The 17,547-nt window shown below is 40.5% G+C and overlaps 1 long non-coding RNA gene across 8 annotated transcripts in view; it reads right to left on the bottom strand.

The window, feature by feature from the left end:
- Positions 1 to 17,547, bottom strand: part of LOC104007069 (uncharacterized) — a 197,831-nt gene that overhangs the window by 37,708 nt on the left and 142,576 nt on the right. For 5 of the 8 annotated variants that reach the window (XR_010158245.1, XR_010158244.1, XR_010158243.1 and 2 more), the window contains 2 exons: positions 9,104 to 9,180; positions 7,772 to 7,982 (listed from right to left, as the gene is read on the bottom strand). The exons of 1 other annotated variant lie outside the window; for it this stretch is intronic. This is a non-coding gene — a long non-coding RNA (uncharacterized LOC104007069). Of the gene's footprint in view, positions 1 to 7,771; positions 7,983 to 9,103; positions 9,181 to 15,915; positions 16,461 to 17,547 lie in introns of those variants that run through there. 2 more of the 8 variants (XR_008548727.2, XR_008548728.2) reach the window with 2 other exon arrangements.

Consider the following 17,547-nt stretch of genomic DNA (forward strand, 5'->3'; position numbering starts at 1 on the left):
CTTATTTATTTAATATAAGTGGTCCAAAACATCTGTGGCCATACGTTGAATTTAAAGTGGTTCCAATTTAAGATGTCAAAAGGCACCAGAGAGAGACAAATTCAAATGTTTTCCAACTGATGACACCTTGTCCTGTGCCTTAAACAATCCCCACAAATAAAATTAGCAGCTAAGTAATTAGACATCAAGGAATCAAGACACTATGACTGATAGTAATAAGAGGAAAACAGTTTAAAAAACAGATGTAAAACTCTTTTGATATGATATTTATCAGACATATATGATAAAGCAACTGTATTAGTCTGTTCTTACACTGCTATAAAGATACTACCTTAGACTGGGCAATTTATAAACAAAAGAGGTTTAATTGACTCAGTTTCACATGGCTGGAGAGGCCTTAGGAAACTTACAATCATGGTGGAAGGTGAAGGGGCAGCAAGGCACATCTTACATGGCAGCAGGAAACAGAGTGGGGGAGGGGTGAACTGCCAAACACTTTTAAAACCATCAGATCTTGTGAGAACTTCCTGTCATAAGAACAGCATGGGGGAAACTGCCTCCATGATCCATTCATGTCCCACCAGCTCCCTCCCTCAATCCATGAAAATTACAATTGGAGATAAAATTTGGGTGAGGACATAAAGCCAAACCATATTATTCTGCCACTGGCCCCTCCAAAATCTCATCTCCTTCTCAAATTGCAAAATCAAACAATTATGACTTCCCAACCGTCCCCCAAAGTCTTAACTTATTCCAGCATTAAGCCAAAATTCCAAGTCCAAAGTCTCAGTGGAGACAAGGCAAGTCCCTTCTGCCTATGAGCCTATAAAATCAAAAGCAAGTTAGTTACTTTAAAAAAACAATGAAGATACAGGGGCACTGGGTAAATATTTCCATTTCAATTGAGAAAAATTGGCCCAAACAAAGTGGCTAAAGGCCCTACACAAGTCCTAAACCCAGATGGGAAGTTGTTAAATCTTAACGCTCCTAAATCTCCTTTGTCTCCGTGTTTCACATCCAGGGCATGCTGATGCAAAGGGTGGGCTCCCAGAGCCTTCAGCAGCCCCGCCCCTGTGGCTCTGCAGCATACAGCCCATGCAGCTACATTTGTGGGCTGATGTTTAGTGCCTGCAGCATTTCCAGAGGCAAGCTGTCAATGTATCTACATTTCTGGGGTATGGCCACTGTCTAGTGGCCCTCTTCTCACAGCTCCACGAGGCAGTGCCCCAGTGAGAAATCTGTATGGCATTTCCAACCCCATATTTATCTTCTGCAATACGCTTGCAGGGGTTCTCCATGAGGGCTCCACTCCTGCAGCAAACTTCTGCCTGAACATCCAGACATTTCCATACATCCTCTGAAATCTAGGTGGAGGCTCCCAAACTTCAACTGTTTTCTTCTGTATGCCCACCACTCTAACAATGCCTGGAAGCCACCAAAACTTGGGGCTTGCAGCCTCTGAAGCCATGGCTTGAGCTGTACCTTGGTCCCTTAATTAGAGTTCTCTAGAGGGACAGAACTAATAGGATAGATGTATATGTGAAGGGGAATTTATTAAGGAATATTGACTCACATGATTACAAGGTGAAGGCCCAAAATAGGCCTCTGCAAGCTGAAGAGCAGTGAAGCCAGTCTGAGTCCCAAAACCTCAAAAGTAAGGAAGCCAACAGTGCAGCCTTCAGTCTGTGGCCAAAGGCCTGAGAGCCCCTAGCAAACCACTGGTGTAAGTGCAAGAGTCCAAAAGCTGAAGAACTTGGAGTCTGATGTCCAAGGGGAGGAACCATCCAGCATGGGAGAAAGATGAAAGCTGGAATACTTAGCAAGTTTACTTCTCCCATCTTACTCTGCCTGCTTTATTCTAGCTGCACTGGCAGTTGATTAGATGGTGCCCACCCACATTGAGGATGACTCTGCCTCTACCAGTCCACTGACTCAAATGTTAATCTTCTTTGGCAACACCCTCACAGACACACACAGGAACACTACTTTGCATCCTTCAATCAAACTGACACTTAATATTAACCATCAAAGGTCCACCCCTTGTCTACTTGAACTCATACACATCTCCTGAAATTATACATAATCTCCAAATAAAGACAATAAGATAATTTGGCTAATAAAATACAGCTATCCCTTGTACAACCAGAAGCACATTAATCCTTAACCTAAATGCTATCACATAAAGTTAACAACACTTAAATGCTAACATGAAGTCAACAAATCTTATGTCACATGAAAAGGAAAAAGAAATGAAATAAAATTAAGATTTTTTTTAGTAGAAGTGTATACATGCACAAACCTATTCTTAACAAAATAAAAAATATATTCATGACAATTACAGTCCTTGTTTCTGCAACTGGTCACATTGTCATGGCTGGTTTTAATGACTACTTTCTTCTGTTACCCATTCTGTATTCCCTTTGCCTTCTGCAAGCACCTCAGGGGGTCATGCTTTTTTACTCCTGGTGGAGTGACCCAAACCTTCATGCCTGAAGAGTCTGGGCCATTTGTAGTCCTGCCTGGGTTGGGCCATTGTAGTTTCTCATGGACCTTAATCACAGGGCCTGGTAATACTAAGAGATGCCCTATGGAATCTCCTGTATTTTATACATACTCTTCCTTACTCCATTGTGGAATAGTAGATTGATTTCATCTTGATAGTCTGGGTCAATCTCCCCAACCAACGCTGTAAGATATTTTCCTAGTACAAGTGTATACATGCACAAACCTATCCTTAACAAAAGAAAAATTATATTCATGACAATTACAGTCTTAATTTCTGCGACTGGTCACGTGGTCAGTTATTAGTTATTCCTCCTACCCTTAGGGGTAGGAGGAGCCCAAAGTGCCCAGGTGGCAATTGTAACTTTTGGTTTAATGGAATCATTGTTGTATCTCCTGGTGGCAGCATTCCTCTCTCTGGAACTAAGACTTTTAGGCCAACAGAACATAAAGTCATGGAAACAGGAAGCAAACCTTTTGCTAGTGGGTCACCAGGGGTGATGGTGAGTGGTGGCACTTCCACTTCCACTCCTTGATTCCTGGACCCATGAATCCTGACTATGGGAGAAAAAGCACCATACATTGCATGCTGATTCAGAGCATACACAACCTCCTGGAGACCTTTGCCCCAGCCCTGCAAAGTATTGTTACCTAGTTGGCATTGCAATTGTGACTTTAAAAGACCATTTCACCAATCTATCAATCTAGCTGCTTCTAGATGATGGGGAACATGATAAGACCATTGAAGTCCATGAGCGTGAGCCCACTGCTGCACTTCTTTAGCCGTGAAGAGGCAATGCTGTGTGGAATACCATGATGATAGATAAGGCATTCTGTGAGTCCATGAACAGTAGTCTTGATGGAAGCATTGCATGCAGGATAGGGAAACCCATATCCAGAGTAAATGTCTATTTCAGTGAAGACCAACTGCTGCCCTTTCCATAGTGGAGGAGGTCAAATAATCAACCTGCCACCAAGTAGCTGAGTGATCACCCCAAGAAATGGTACCATATCAAGGGCTCACTCTTGGTCTCTGCTGCTGGCAAATGAAGCACTCAGCAGTGGCCGTAGCCAGGTCTGCCTTCGTAAGCGAAACTCCACGTTCCTGAGCCCATACATAGCCTCTATTCCTGCCACCATGACCATGTTTTTCATGGGCCCACTGGGCAATGACAGGGGTGGCTGGGGAAAGAAGCTGAGTGGTGTCCACAGAGTGAGTCACCACTTGATTATTAAAATCCTCCTCTGCTGAGGTCACCCACTGATAAGTATTCACATGAGATACAAATATCTTCACCGTTTTTGACCACTCAGAGAGGTCCATCCACCTACCTCTTCCCCAAATTTCTATGTCACCAATTTTCCAATTATACTTCTTCCAAGTCCCTGACGATCCAGCCAAACCGTTGGGTACAGCTCATGGATTAGTATATAATCACACATCTGGCCATTTCTCTTTTCAAGCAAAGTGCACAACCAGGTGTATTGCCAGAAGTTGTGCCCGCTGAGATTTCCCTTCACCACTGTCCTTCAGAGATGCCCTAGAGAGGGGCTGTAGTGCCGCAGCTCTCCACTTTTGGATGGTGCCTGCATATTATGCAGAACCATCTGTAAACCAGGCCCTTCTATTCCTCTGTCAACTGATCATAGGGAACTTCCCATGAGGCCATCAATGCAGGCTGGGGAGAGAAGGCAGGGTGGAATGAGTGGCAACCATGGGCATTTGAGCCACTTCCTCATGTAACTTACTTGTGCCTTCAGGACCTGCTTGAGCCCAGATCACGTATGTACCACTTCCATTTGATGATGGAATGCTGCTATGCATGCCCAATTTTGTGGCTAGATGGGTCAGGAAGCACCCAGTTTATGATAGTCAGTTCAGGTCGCATGATGACTTGATGACCCATAGTCAAGCATTCAGTTTCTACCAAAGCCCAGTAACAGGCCAAGAGTGGTCTCTCTAAAGGACAGTAGTTATATACAGAAGATGGCAGGGCCTTGCTCCAAAATCCTAGAGGCCTCAACTGTGATTCACCTATAAGTGCCTGCCAAAGACTCCAAACAGCATCCCTGTCTGCCTGAGGGATGCACCATCGGATTTGCTGGGTCATATGGCCCAAGTGACAGAGCAGCTTGCACAGCAGCCTGGACCTGTTGCAGAGACTTCTCCTGTTCTGGACCCACACAAAACTGACAGCCTTTCAGGTCATTCAACAAATAGTCCAGAGTAACACACCCAAATGAGGAATGTGTTGCCTTCAAAATCCAAATGGGCCCACTAGGTGTTGTGCAACTTTCTTAGTTGTAGGAGGTGCCAAATGCAACAACTTATCCTTCACCTTAGAAGGAATATTTCAGCAGGCCCCACACCACTGGACCCTTAGAAATTTCACTGAGGTAGAATGTCTCTGATGTTTAGTTGGATTTATTTCCCATTCCTTACATGCAAATTTCTCAGTCCAGTGCAGTGCATTTGCTACATCTAGCTCAATGGGTCAAATTGGCATAATATCACCATTGTAATGGACCAATGTGATATGTTTTGGAAGTGAAAAGCCATGAAGATCCATGCAAACAAGATTATGACACAGAGCCAGAGAGTTGATATACCCCCGAGGTAGGACAGTAGAGGTATATTGTGGCCTTGCTTCTGGCAGGCATTATAGACAGGAATGGAGAAAAAGGCATTTGCCAAATCAATGGCTGCATACAAGGTACCAGGAGATATGTAAATTTGTTCAAGCAATAAAACTACATCCAATACAGTAGCTGCAATTGGAGTCACCATTTAGTTAAGCTTGTGATAATCCACTGTCATTTCCCAAGATCCAACTGTCTTCTTCACGGGCAAAATAGGAGAATTGAATGGGGACATGGTGGGAATCACCACTCCTGCGTCTATCAAGTCCTTGGTGGTGGTGCTAATCCTTGCAATCCCTTCAGAGATGTGACTTTATTTGATTTACTATTTTTCTAGGTAGAGTCGCTCTAATGGCTTCTATTTTGCCTTTCCCACCATAATAGCCCTCGCCCTACCAGTCAGGGAGTCAATGTGGCGATTCTGCCAGCTGCTAAGTATGTCTATGCCAGTTATGCATTCTGGCCCTGGGGAAATGACCACAGGATGAAACTGGGGACCTACTGGACCCAGTGAATGTTGAACTTGTCCTAAAACTCCATTAATTACCTTACTCAATAAGCCCGTACTCTAACTGAACTGGAGAACCACAATGATGTTTTGGTTCCCCTGGAAACAACGTCAGCTCAGAGCCAGTGTCCAGTAGTCCCTGAAAGGTTTTATCATACCGATTTTCCCAACTCACAGTTACCCTGGTAAAAGGCCAGAGGTCTCCTTGGGGAAGGATGGGAGAAAGATGAACAGTATAAATTGTCGGTATGTGTAGTGGAGTCCTTCCTCAAGGGGACCCAACTTCCACTTTATTCAAGTGGTTCTGGGTCTGTAAACTGGTTCAAGTCTGGAAATTGATTGAGGGGTCGTGATTCTCTATTTTTATAATTTAAATTAGTGTTTTGTCCACTCGACCTGGAAGTTTTCTGCTTATACGAATTAAGTAAAAATGCAGTAGGCTTCCTATCAATTTCACTTCTAGGAACACCATGATTAATTAGCCAATGCTAAAGCTCTGCATGAGTCAGACTATTCTGATTGCTCCTTTATCTGTGCTGTTCATTACAGTAACTACACCCACATTGCCCTTGATGATTGAGTGCCACCACTTGGCCTCTGCCAGCTTGGGATCCAATTATTCCCATTGCATTTAAATTTTCGAATTGAGTAACTGTGGTTTCCACTATAAGATCTGCCATACACAGAAGAGCAATCACAGAGCTCTTCAAAAACTCAGGTGCTCCTATCAAAAATCAATTTCACAAGGGTATGATCATGGATATGTCTTCTGGAACCTCCCAGCAGGGATGAATAGGTCTAAAGTGACTAATCCACATCACCATCCCAGCCTCCCTAACCTTTGGATCTCTCCCTCTACATTAAACCAAGGGAGATTAGACATTCCTAGCTCACTCACAGTAGGCCATTTATTTATTCACATTTCAGCTAACCAAGCTAATAAACTATGAGAACTTTTTTTTTTAACTCCCCAACCTGCAACATTAAATTCAGAGTCCATGCTAAGTGGGCCCATATCAATAAATTCAGCCTGATCCAACTTTATGTTCCTTCCATCATTATCCCACACCCTTAATATCCATTCCTATGCCTGTTCTCCAGATTTTTGCTTATATACATTAGAAAACTCAAGAAGTTCTTTTGAAGTGTAGCACACCTCCTCATGAGTCACACTCTGAACCTCACCTCTAGGAACCTGCCAGGACTTGAGTCTAGTCTATAAGCAAATAGGTGTGTTGAGGGTGAGTCCTGGCAACTGCCTCAGAGGAGGCCATCACTGTTGCCTCAAGCAGTGCATGGTTTATCTTATCAGACTAAGGTGAAAAGGCTGATGGCAGCATGGGTGGGGAGGGTATGTTTCCACCACTGGGGGTGGGGGCAAAAAAGCTCCTGTTTCCTCTGGCAAAAAGGCCTCATTAGAATTTACAAGCTCGGTGTCTTCAACTTCATTAGGGTCTTCCCACACACCCCCATTTCAAGTTGCAGGGTCCCATTCTTTTCCAACCAATGCCCTGGCGAGACTGAGAGAGCACTTTTCATTGCTGGTCAGCCACTCACATGAAAAGAGCTTGTGTCTGATCTTCCACAATTTCAGTCCTTTGTCTACAGGAAATAAGACTCTCACTCAAGGCAACTGTAGAAGACTGGAGGCTCAGTATGTGCTTCTGGAACTGGGAGTAAGAATCCTTGAGCTCGTCCTTTTCTTTCATAATTTTCTTCAGCGAATTTAGGAGCAACTAATCAATTTCATTATATTCCTTGGTTCTCCACATACGGTTGAAGGTACTATGTATACAGTCACTAAACTTCTTGCTTCTCAAGAGTGGTAAATCAGAGGTTTTAAATGCATTTATTTTGAATAACTCTTTAAACAGTTCATGTCAGGAACTGTCAGTGTTCTCCATACTATTAAAAGTAGAGACCCTAGCATTTTGGGTCTAATCAGATTAAGCAGCCAACTTCAGAAATCCCAAAACCAGCAACAAAAAAATACACTCTTAAAATTCTGTTCCTCTAGAACCACTCCCAGTGCCAAAATCTGTATTAGTGTCCTCTAGAGGGATAGAACTAATAGGATAGATGTATATATGAAAGGGAGTTTATGAAAGAGAATTGACTCACAGGATCACACGGTGAAGTCCCACAATAGGCTGTCAGCAAGCTGAGGAGCAAGGAGGCCAGTCCAAGTCTCAAAACCTCAAAAGTAGGGAAACTGACAGTGCAGCCTTCAGTCTGTGGCCAAAGGCCCAAGAGCCCCTGGCAAACCATTGGTTTAAGTCCAAGAGTCCAAAAGCTGAAGAACTTGGAGTCTGATGTTCAAGGCAGGAAGTATCTAGCACAGGAGAAAAATGAAAGCCAGAAATCTCAAGAAGTTGACTTCTCTCACCTTCTTCTGCCTGCTTTATTCTAGTTATACTGGCAGCTGATTGGATGATGCCCATCTACATTGAGGGTGGGTCTGCCTCTCCCAGTCCACTGACTCAAATGTTAATCTCCTTTGGCAACACCCTCACAGACACACTGAGGAAAAATACTTTGCATCCCTCAATCCAATCAAGTTGACAGTTAATATTAACCATCACAGCCCCTTTTAGTCACAGATGGAGCTGGAGCAGCTGGGACGCAGGTCACCATGTCATGAAGCTGCACAGAGCAGTAGGGCCCTTGGCCCAGCCCACAGATCCATTTTTCTCTCCTAGGCCTCCAGGCCTGTGATGGAAGGGGCTGCCACTAAGGACTCTGACATGCCCTGGAGACATTTGACCCATTGTCTTAATTATTAACATCTGACTCCTTGTTATTTATGCAAAGTTCTTTGGGCTTGAATTCCTCCCAGAAAATGTCTTCTTTTTTTTTTTTTTTTTTCCACATGGTTAGGCTGCAAATTTTTCCAAACCTTTATGCTCTGTTTCCCTTTTAAAAATGTGTTCCAATTTCAAATCATCTCTGTAAATGATGCATAAACCTGAATGTGTTCAAAATTAGTGCTTTGCTGCTTAGAAATTTCTTCTGGCAGATATCCTAAATCCATGTCTCTCAAATTCAAAGTTCCACAGATCTCTAGGACAGGGACAAAATGCTGCTAGTCTCTTTGCCTAAGCATAGCAAGCATGACCTGTGCTTCAGTTCCCAATAAGTTCCTCATCTCCATCTGAGACCACCTTATCCAGTACTTCATTATCTATGTCACTATGAGCATTTTGGTTGAAAGCATTCAATAAGCCTCTATGAAATTCTGAACTATCCCACATCTTCCTGTCTTCTGAGCCCTCCAAACTGGTCCAACCTCTGCCCATTACCCAGTTCCAAAGTTGCTTTCATAATTTCAGGTCATTTTTATAGCAGTACCCCACTCCCAGTACCAATTATCTATATTAGTTCATTCTCACACTGTTATAAAGATACTGCCTGAGCCTGGGTAATTTATAAACAAAAGAGTTTTAATTGACTCACAGTTCCGTATGGGTTGGAGAGGCCTCAGGAAACTTAAATCATGGTGGAAGGTAAAGGGGAAGCAAGGCAAGTCTTACCTAGTGGCGGGAGAAACAAAGGGCAATGTGGGGACTGCCAAACACTTGTAAAACCATCAGATCTCATGAGAATTCACTCACTATCATGAGAACAATATGGACAACTCCACTTCCATGACCTAATCACCTCCCACTTTGACACATGATGATTACAGTTTGAGATGAGATTTGGGTGGGGACACAGAGCCAAACCATACCAGCAATTATCTTACTGTGATTGAATAAATGTAAATTAACTTTGAAAGAATTTCAGAAAATAGGGACTTATTAAAAATGTCTTAGCAATCCTGCAAAAACACTAACCAGAACTTCTGCAAATGAAAAACGCTAAAAATGAAGTAAAATCTTATATTTTTTTTTTAAAAGACACAACCGGAAAAGAAATTATTGGATAGAAAAATACAACAAAATAATTTATTTTGTCCTCTTTGTAGCATAGAGGGCAAAGAGTCTGAAATGGAAAATAATAAAAAACAATGGAGATAGAATTAGAAAGTCAGACATAGTCTATTTCCCCAGTAAGAGACTAAAGATAGAAAAGGTGGTGGATGCAGTATTTGAAGAGAAAAAGACTAAGGAATTTTCGAACTGATAAAACAGACCGATTCACATTATCAAAAATACTAATCAAATCAGTAGGGTATTTGTATGGAAGGGGAACATTATGGTTCTTAATAGTAATTCTACTTCTTCTGGTATTTTCCCATTCTTCTTAAAGTAATATGACCATGTGAATTGCTTTAGTCAATGAAATACGAGCATAGATACTGAGTGTGTCTCCAGGCAGAAACACAAGTGAGTGCTTCACCATGTGTCCCTTCTCTTTGCTGTGTGATAGTGGAAGGATGCATGTAAATAGAGACTGCTTCACCACAGATCTCAAAATAGGTGCATCACATGTGCAGAATGAGCAGCAAATCAACATTTGTTGGTGTAAAACAAGGACATTTTGGGGTGTTTGTAAAACATGATAAGCTAGTTGACTGCTACTGAAACTTGAAATTAGAGAAATCAATCAGTGAAACACATGTGGATGTCAGTATGTCACACAGGCATTAGCATAATTCAATCAAAAATCAATAGATTGTTTAATGAATGGTATTGCCACAGTTGGCTGTCTATCCAGAAGACACATACAGGGATTCTACATTCACACATATCTTAAACCATAGTCTAAAGCACATTTTAGATAAATTAAAGGTGCTGAATGTTAAAAAAGTAAATGCCAACAGAAAAGTAAATGCTTACAGAAAACCTAGGGGACTAAAAATAAGGGTCGGAGCGATTCTCTTTTTAACCAAGGCTTGAAGCCCAGGCATTTTTAAAAGGAAAATTGGCATATTGAATTACAGGAAAATTGGCATATTGAATTACAGAAAAATTTAAACTTTTATATAGCAAAAGTTACTGTGAAAAATGCCAGTAGAAAAACATGTGAGCTGGAAAAATTTATTATGAAGATGATAATGTGTTACTAGTTATAATATAAAATGACAACTACAGATTTACAAGAAGGAAACAAATAATGCAAGAGCAACTGAAACATAATGATCAATAGAAGTGCAAATTGAAAGGCCATGAAACGTATGAAAAGATCAAATTCACTAGCATTCAGACAAATGTAAATAAATATACAATAATATATAACTTCGTGTCAGTCAGTCTGAAAATATATAAGCTATAAAAACTATTTCCAATACGGTATGTGTGGTAAAGAATACTTTCAAACATTTCTACTGAAAGTGAGAAACGATACTACTTTTGTTTAGAAAATAATCTGACAACATCTATCAAATTATAAAGAATAATATATATACACATATATTTTAACAATAAAACTTCACTCTTCAATTTAACCCATAGAAATTAAAGTACTAGAACATAAAGAGGTTTCTTGCAAAATTATTTGAATTAGAAAAAGAATAAACAAAATGAATATGTATACAAATATAATCTATATACATATATATATATATATATATATATATGAAGTACTATATATATAGTACATAAGTGAAGAGAGAAAGAGAGACTAATTCATTGGGAATAGCATGCCAGGAGGGATTTCCATAAAAAAAATTAATGAGAGAATGATGATGCAAAAATCTATAAGCCTCACCACCATGGGCTAAGATGCAATGGGGCCTCAAATAAACTTGAAAGGCAGTCTAGACCACAAGGACTGCAACGCCTAAAGCAAGTCCTAGGGCTGAATTGGGCTGAGACAATGGACCGGGAGAGTACATGACCCACTGAGATACCAACTGGGGTGGCTAAGAGAGTGCTGGCATCTCTCCTCCCCTAACCCCAGGCTGCACAATTCACAGCTCCAAAACAGACCCTTCTTTCCTTCTTGAGGAGAGGATGTCAAAGAGTGGGTATGAGTTTGTCTTGCATCTCGGGTACCAGCTGAGCCACAGCATGATAAAGCACCAGTCAGAATTGTGAGGCCCCTGTTCTAGGCCCTAGCTCCCGAATATTTGTAGACATACCCTGGGCCAGAAGAGAACCAAAGGAAGGAATTCACTGTCTTGAAGGAAAGAACTCCCCTCAGGAAGGATCCATCACCTGCTAACTGAGGAGTCCTTGGGCCATGAATAACCAGCAGTGACACCCAAGTATTATGTTGAGGGCCTTAGGCGAGATGCTGAAACTTGCTGACCTCAGGTGAAACTGAGGACATTCACAACTAAGGTGGCTATAGAGTAAGACTCCTTCTACTTAAGAAAAGCAGAGGAAAAAGTAAAGGGGACTTTGTCTTGTACCTTAAGTACCATCTTGGCCACAGCGGGGTAGGGCAGCAAACAGGCTTTTAAGGTCCCCAGTTCCAGAACTTGGCTCTTGGATGGCATTTCTGGACACACTCTGGCTTAGAGAGGAGCCAGGGTGAGCCCCAGGCCAGGCAGCATTCAACACGAGCTAACTGAGGAACCTGTGGGCCTAAAGGGAATGTCAACAGTGGTTTGGCTATACTTCTTTTTTTTTTTGAGATGCAGTCTCGCTCTGTCACCCAGGCTGGAGTGCAGTGGCAGGATCTCCGCTCACTGCAACCTCTGCTTCCCAGGTTCAAGAGATTCTCCTGCCTCAGCCTCCTGAGTAGCTGGGATTACAGGTGCCTGACACCACGCCTGGCTAATTTTTTTGTATTTTTAGTAGAGACAGGGTTTCACCGTGTTAGCCAGGATTGTCTCGATCTCCTCACCTTGTGATCTGCCCGCCTCGACCTCCCAAAGTGCTGGGATTACAGGCTGAGCCACCATGTCCGGCCGTTTGGCTGTACTTCTAATGGGCCTGAGGTGGTGGTCGCCATGGAGTGAGGCTCTTCTGCCTTTGGCAAGGGGAGGAACGAGTGGGAAGGATTGTGCCTTGTGGTTTGACTGCCAGCTCAGCTGCAGTACAGCAGAACAACAGATAGACTTCAAAGGTATTTGGCTCTAGCTCCTGGCTCCTGGTTGGCACCTCTGTATGCCCCTAGGGCCTGGGGTAACTTGCTGTCCCAAAGGGAAGGACATAGGCCTGACTAGAATTGTCATCTGCTGATTTTAGAGTGCCAGGGTTTTAAGCAACCATAGGCAGTAGTTAGGGAGTCATTAGAGCAGGTTTTGGGCAAGACCCAGTGCTGTGCTGGTTTCAGGTCTGACTCAACTCAGTCCTAGGGGTGATGGCCACACAGGTGCTTATGTCACTCCACCCCTAGGTCCAGGTAGCTCAGAATAAAGAGGGACTCCGCTTGTTTGGGAGAAAGTAAGGGAGGAGAACAAAAGTCTGTCTGGTAATCCAGAAAATTATTTTGGATCTTGTCCAAGACCATCAAGGAAGTACCTCTACAAGTCTGCTGGAACCACAGCACTTCTGGATTTGGGTTTCCCCCTAAAGCAGATACAGCTTAGATCACAATAGCCAAGTCCTTTAGAATTTCTGGAAAGTTTTCCCAAGAAGTGCAAGTAAGCCCAGACTGCAAAGACTAAAAGAAATCCCTACTTCTTCAATGCCCAGACACTGAAGAATATCTACTAGCATTAACACCATCCAGGGAAACATAACCACACCACATAAACTAAATAAGTCACCAGGTACCAATCCTGGGGAAACAGAGATATGTTACCTTTCAGACAGATAATTCAAAACAGCTGTGTTGAGGAAACTCAATGAAGTTCAAGATAACATAGAGAAGGAATACAGAATTCTATCAGATACATTTAACAAAGAGATTGCAATAATTTAAAATACAGGAGAAATTATGGAGTTGAAAAATGCAACTGAAGAATGCATCAGAGTCTTTTAATCACAGAATTAATCAAGCAGAAGAAAGAATTAGTGAGCTTGAAGACAGGCTATTTGAAAATACACAGTCAGAGGAGGCTGAAGAAAAAAGAATAAAAAACAATAAAGCATGCCTACAGGATACAGAGAGTAGCCTTAAAAGGGCAAATCTAAGAGTTATTGGCCCTAAAGAAGAGATAAAGAGATAAGGGTAGAAAGTTTATTCAAAGGGATAATAACAGAGAACTTCCCAAACCTAGAGAATAATATTAATATCCAAATACAAGAAGGTTATAGAACACCAAGCAGATTTAACCTCAAGGTATTTAATAATCAAACTCCCATAGATCAAGGAGAAAGAAAGGATCCTAAATACAGCAAAAGAAAAGAAACAAATAAAATACAATGGAGCTCCAATGCATCTGGCAGCAGCAGAATTTTCAGTGGAAAGCTTACAGGCCAGGAGAGAGTGGCATGACATAATTAAAGTGCTGAAGGAAAAAAACCACACACACTTTACTCTAGGATAGTATATCTGGTGAAATTATCCTTTAACATGAAGAAGAAATAAATACTTTCCCTGATAAAGAAAAGCTGAGGGCTTTCATACCTCAAGAAATGCTAAAAGGAGTACTTCAATCAGAAAGAAAAGGATATTAATGAGCAATAAGTAATCACCTGAAGGTATAAAACTCACTGCTAATAGTAAACAGAAAAGCACAGAACATTAAAACACTGTAACTGTAGTGTATAAACTACTCTTATCCTAAGTGGAAAGACTAAACCATGAACCAATCAAAAATAATAACTACAACACTTTTCAAGACATAGACAGTACAGTAAGATATAGTGACAAAAAATGTTAAAAAGAAGAGTAACGAAGTTAAAGTGATGAGTCTTTACTAGTTTTCTTTTTGCTTGTTAGTTTGTTTAGGCAAACAGTGCTAAGTTATTATCAGCTTAAAATAATGGGTTATAAGACAGTATTTGCAAGCCTCACGGGTAAACTCAAAACAAAAAACATGCAATGGATACACAAAAAATAAAAAGCAAGAAATTAAATCACATCACCAGAGAAAAATCACCTTCACTAATGGAGGACAGGAAGGAAAGGAAAGTAAGCGAAGACCACAGAGCAACCAAAAACAAATAACAAAATGGAAGGAGCATGTCCTTATTTATCAATAATAACACTGAATGTAAACAGACTAACATCTCCAATCAAAAGACATAGAGTGGCTGAATGAATTTTAAAAAAAGAGAGAGAGAGACCCACTGATCTGTTGCCTATAAGAAACACTCCACCTATAAAGACACACATAGACTGAAAATAAAGAGATGGAAAAAGATATTCCATGCCAATGGAAACCAAAAAAAGACCAGGAGTTTTACTAACATCAGACAAAGTAGATTTCAAGACATTTATTAATATAAGAAGAGACAAAGAAGGTCCTATATAATGATAAAGGGGTCAATTCAGCTGGAGAATACAATAATTGTAAATGTATGCACCCAACACTGGAGCACCCAGATATATAAAGCAAATATTATTAGAGCTAAAGAGAGAGATAGATCCCAATACAATAATAGTTGCACATTTCAACACCCTGCTTTTAGCACTGCACCGATCTTCTAGACTGAAAATCAACAAAGAAACATCAGACTTAATCTGTACTATAAACCACATGAGTCTAATAGATATTTACAGAACATTTCACTCAATGGCTGCAGAATACACATACTTTTTCTCAGCACATGGTTCTTTCTCAAGAATAGATCATATGTTAAGTCACAAAACAAGTCTTAAAATATTTTTAAAAATTGAAATAATATCAAGCATCTTCTTTAATGACAATGGAATAAAACTAGAAATTAATACCAAGAAGAATTTTGAAAAGTACACAATTACATGGAAATTACATAATATGCTCCTAAATCACCATTGGATCAATGAATAAATTAAGAAGGACATTGAAAAGATTTTTGAAACAAATAATAATGGAAACATAGACCAAAACCTATGGGATACAATAAAAACAATATAAGGGGAAAGTTCAAAGCTATAAGTGCCTACATCAAAAACGAAGGAAAACTCTAAATAAACAGCCTCACAATACATCTTCAAGAACTGGAAAAGCAAAAGCAAAAGCAAACCAAACCCAAAATTAGTAGGAAAATGAAATCATAAAGAACAAAGCAGAAATAAATGAAATTGAAACAAAGAAAATAATACAAAAGATCAATGAAACAAAAAGTTGGTTTTTTTGAAAAGTTAAACAAAATTGACAAGCCTTTAGCTAGACTAAGATAAACAGAGAGAAGATTCAAATACATAACATCAGAGATGAAAAAGAAGACATTGCAACTGATACTGCAGATATTCAAAAGATAGTGGCTACTGTGAGCAACTATATGCTAGTATATTGGAAAATCTAGAACAAATGGATGAATTCCTAGACACATACAACTTACCGAGATTGAACCAGGAAGAAATCCAAAGCCTGAACAGACTAATAACAAGTGAAGAAATTGAAGCTGAAATAAAAATGTTCCCAGTAAAGAAAAGCCTGGGACCTAACGGCTTGACTGCTGAATTCTACTAAACAGTTAAAGAAATAATAGCAATACTACTCAAACTGTTTCAAAAAATGGAAGGGGAAAGAATACTTCCAAACTCATTCTATGAGGCTAGTGGGCATATGAAAACATGCACAATATCATTGATCATCACACAAATGCAAATCAAAACTACAGTGAAATATCATCTCACCGCAGTTAAAATGGCTTGTATCCAAAAGACAGGCAATAACAAATGCTGATGAGGCTGTGAAGAAAAGGGAACCCTCATACACTGTTGGTGGAATGTAAATTAGTAAAACAACTATGGATAACAGTTTGGAGGTTCCCCAAAAATCTAAAAAGAGATCTACCATATGATCTAACAATCCCACTGCTGGGTATATACCCAAAAGAAAGGAATTCAATATATTGAAGAGATAACTGCCACTACTATGTTTGTTACAGCTCTGTTCACAATAGCCAAGATTTGAAACCAACCTAAGTGTCCATCAACAGATGAATGGATAAAGAAAAGGTGGTCTGTATATACAATGAAGTACTATTCAGCCATGAAAAAAAAAGATTCAGTCATTTGTAACAACATGGATGGAACTGGAGGACTGGTGGTCTTTATGTTAAGTGAAATAAGCCAGGCACAGAAAAACAAACATTGATGGTTCACATTTATTTGTGGGATCTAGCCATTAAAACAATTAAACCCACAGAGATGGAGAGTAGAAGGATGGTTACGAGAGGCTGGGAAGAGTAGTAGTGGGGGGTGAGAGGGAGGTGAGGCTATGTAAAGTGTACAAAAAAATAGAATGAGCTGGGCGTGGTGGTTCACGCCTGTAATCCCAGCACTTTGGGAGGCCAAGGCAGGTGGATCACCTGAGGTCAGGAGTTCGAGACCAGCCTGGCCAACATAGTGAAACCCTGTCTCTACTAAAAATACAAAAATTATCTGGGCATAGTGGCACACTCCTGCAATCCCAGCTACTAGGGAAGTTGAGGTGAGAGAATTGCTTGAACTGGGGAGGTAGAGGTTTCAGTGAGCCGAAATTGCGCCACTGCTTTCCAGCCTGAAGGACAGAGCAAGACTCCATCTCAAAAAAAAAAAAAAAAAAAAAAAAATGAATGAATGAATAATGCCTAGTATTTGACAGCACAAAGGGTGACTAGAGTTAATAATAATTTAATTGCACATTTTAAAATAACTAAAAGAGTGTAATTGGATTGTTTGTAACACAAATGATAAATGCTGGAAGGGATGGATACTCCATCTTCCATGATGTGATGGTTACACATTGCATGCCTCTATCAAAACGTCTCCTGTACCCCATACATACATATACCTACTATGTACCCACAAAAATCAAAAAATAAAAATGGGTTCATGCTATATATACTGTTTCATAATCTGGCTTATTCTATTGCATTCATCTGTGTTATTTTTATTAAAGCACTTATAGGAAATTATCTTGCACTCACTAGTAGGTAAGCTCTGTGAGAATAGAGAATTTTAACTGTCTTGCTCACTACTTTATC

Source organism: Pan troglodytes, chromosome 5 (assembly GCF_028858775.2).
Source record: "Pan troglodytes isolate AG18354 chromosome 5, NHGRI_mPanTro3-v2.0_pri, whole genome shotgun sequence".
Taxonomy (NCBI): Eukaryota; Metazoa; Chordata; class Mammalia; order Primates; family Hominidae; genus Pan; species Pan troglodytes.